Source organism: Lathyrus oleraceus, chromosome 7 (genome assembly GCF_024323335.1).
Source record: "Lathyrus oleraceus cultivar Zhongwan6 chromosome 7, CAAS_Psat_ZW6_1.0, whole genome shotgun sequence".
NCBI classification, from domain to species: domain Eukaryota; kingdom Viridiplantae; phylum Streptophyta; class Magnoliopsida; order Fabales; family Fabaceae; genus Lathyrus; species Lathyrus oleraceus.
Window position 1 is genome coordinate 396,606,346 of NC_066585.1, and position 3,197 is coordinate 396,609,542.

A 3,197-nucleotide genomic window follows, 5' to 3' on the forward strand; every position below is an offset into this window, starting at 1 on the left:
CTGTAAAACAACTAAAAACAACCACAAATCTTACCAAAGTGATGAAAATATGTCAGATCAAAGGTGGAAATTCAATGGAAATGGTGACCGATCACAACCCCAAACTTGTCTAATTGCTTGTTCTCAAGTGATGTATTGAGTCCAAACAAAGGTCACCCACAAATTCATTTTCCACAATGCAACCTTGTCCTTCACAATTTGTGTTCTTCCTTTCCAATCAAGTTTCTGGTTTTCCCGACTCAGACAGTTCGCCACATTTTCACATCAGAAGCCTCGTTACCTGCAAGTTTTTTCACACACTCACAACATCTCTCATGGTTAGGGTGTTTACACTCATAGCATAGTATGCAATACCAAACTCTTAAATTTGAATACATTCTAATTTCACTACAACAGCAGATTCCACACATTTTATGAGGTCTTTTCGGTTGTAACGGGGCTTGCTCCAACTTTTGCTCATATGCCGGCATCTAGCCCGGTCCTTGTTGCCGTTCCTCCTGTCGTGCATACCATGCCAAGGGTAGACGACACCATCTATCACTCCGAGCCGTCTGAGGGCCCGGACGTTAATGAAAAGATGGACGCCATGAACGACCAATTCCTTGAGTTGAGAAAGGAATTGAGGACTCTTCGAGGTAAAGATTTGTTCGGCAAGTCTGCTGCCGAGTTGTGCCTTGTTCCCGGTGTGAAGATACCGATTAAATTCAAAGTACCTGACTTTGAAAAGTATAAAGGGAACACCTGTCCACTCGCTCACCTGGTCATGTACGCCAGGAAGATGTCTACCCAGACTGATAATGATCAGCTTCTGATTCATTATTTTCAAGACAGCCTGTCCGGTGCTGCGCTCAGATGGTACATGAATCTGGACAGTGTTAATATTCGATCCTTCAACGATCTTGGTGAAGCCTTCGTCAAGCAGTATAAATACAACGTTGATATGGCGCCTGACCGTGACCAACTCAGGGCCATGTCTCAGAAGGATAAGGAGACATTCAAGGAGTACGCCCAGAGGTGGCGAGAGCTGGCAGCTCAGATTACTCCACCGCTAGAGGAGGAAGAAATGACCAAGATCTTTTTGAAGACTCTTGGCTCATTCTATTATGAGCGGATGGTAGCAAGCGCTCCCTCTGATTTCACCGAGATGGTGAACATGGGGATGCGTCTTGAGGAGGGTGTCCGTGAAGGACGATTGGCGAAAGATGAGAGCTCTTCTTCTAAACGATATGGGGCGTTTAAGAGGAAGGATGGGGAGGCACATGTTGTACAATCCCATCCCAAGCACAGAAGACCCTCTGTTCAGAGGAAGCCTGCACGTCGTGCCGGTCATCAGCACCAGGTGGCTCATATAGCACCTATCTTTAAAGACAATGCTCAGCAACATCAGCAATATCAGCATTAGCAACAATATCAACAGCCTCAATACCAGCAACAACATCGTCCACAGCAACAGGCTTACCAGCCTCGTGGAAGTACAACCAATCAAGCTAACTTGAGTTATGATAGGAAGAAGATCAGCTTCGATCCAATTCCTATGTCATATGCAGAGCTTTATCCTTCCTTGTTGGAAAGGAAATTGGTTTCTCCCAGGGATCCTCCTGCCATTCCTGCAAATCCACAATGGTGGTATAAACCAGATCAGCATTGTGTTTACCATTCCGGTGCTCCGGGTCATAACATTGAGAATTGCTACCCATTCAAGACTAAGGTTCAAGACCTTATGAGATGTGGAATCTTGAGTTTTGAAGATTCAGGCCCGAATGTCACCAAGAACCCATTGCCTGCGCATGGGAAATCAGTTAATATGGTTCAGGAATGCCTTGGGAAGTGCAAGGTCAGATATGTAAGCCACATTAGGCAGTCGTTGGTCGAATTACATCGTTTGCTGTGTCAGTACAGCCACTTATAGCATAACCACGACAAGTGCCGCATCTGTTCTGTGAATCGCCTGGGTTGTAATCAGGTCCGCCGAGAGTTGCAAGAGCTATTAGACGAAGGAACCATTGAGATTTTGCAGAATCACAATGTTGATAAAGACGAACCTGAGGTTAATGTCATTTCTCCAGTGTTCAAATTACCTGAGCCTGTTGTTATCCGCTATGATAGCAGCAAGCCGAAGGCTTCCCCTTCTTTGGTCATTAAACTTGCAGGCCCTGTGCCATACTCTTCAGACAAAGCCGTACCGTTCAGATACAATCCTGTCGCTATGCAAGATGGGGTAGAAGTGCCTTTACCTTCAACTTCTGTGACCAACGTCGCTGATGTAAGTGGGTTGACCCGAAGTGGTCGTGTGTTTTCTGCGCCTCCTAAGGCTGTTGCTTCTGATACTGTTGAGCGTCCTGTAGGGACAGCTGTGAATATTCAGAACCAGGCACGTGATGTTGCCAAACCATCCTCCTCTGTACAAAAAACTCCCGTTTCTTCAGTTGGACCGAGTGACATTGTAGATGAAGAATCTGATGAGATGCTGAGGCTCATCAGAAAGAGTGAGTACAACATTGTAGACCAGCTTCTACAAACGCCATCCAAGATTTCCATTCTTTCTCTGCTGCTGAATTCAGAACCCCATAGGGAGGCTCTGCAGAAAGTCTTGGATTCGGCGTATGTTGATCACGACGTCACCATTGGGCAATTTGATAGTATTGTTGCAAACATTCCCGCTTGCAACACTTTGAGCTTTTGTGACGCTGATCTCCCTGAGGAGGGAAGAGACCACAACATGGCTTTACATATCTCCATGAATTGCAAATCTGATGCAATGTCCAATGTGCTGGTGGACACTGGATCTTCTTTAAATGTATTGCCAAACACCACACTCTCCAGATTGTCATATCAAGGTCCTCCTATGAGGCAGAGTGGGGTTGTTGTGAAAGCATTCGATGGGTCGCGTAAGACCGTGATTGGGGAAGTTGATCTCCCAATCAAAATTGGACCAAGCGATTTCCAAGTTACCTTCCAAGTAATGGATATCCACCCATCTTATAGCTGTCTCTTAGGCAGACCATGGATTCACGAGGCTGGCGCCGTGACATCCACCCTACACCAGAAGTTGAAATTTGTCAAAAATAAGAAACTGGTTGTGGTAGGGGGAGAAAAGGCTCTCCTGGTTAGCCACTTGTCTTCTTTCTCATACATTGACGCTGAAGATGAAGTTGGAACTCTGTTCCAAGCTTTATCTATTGATGAACCAATTGAGA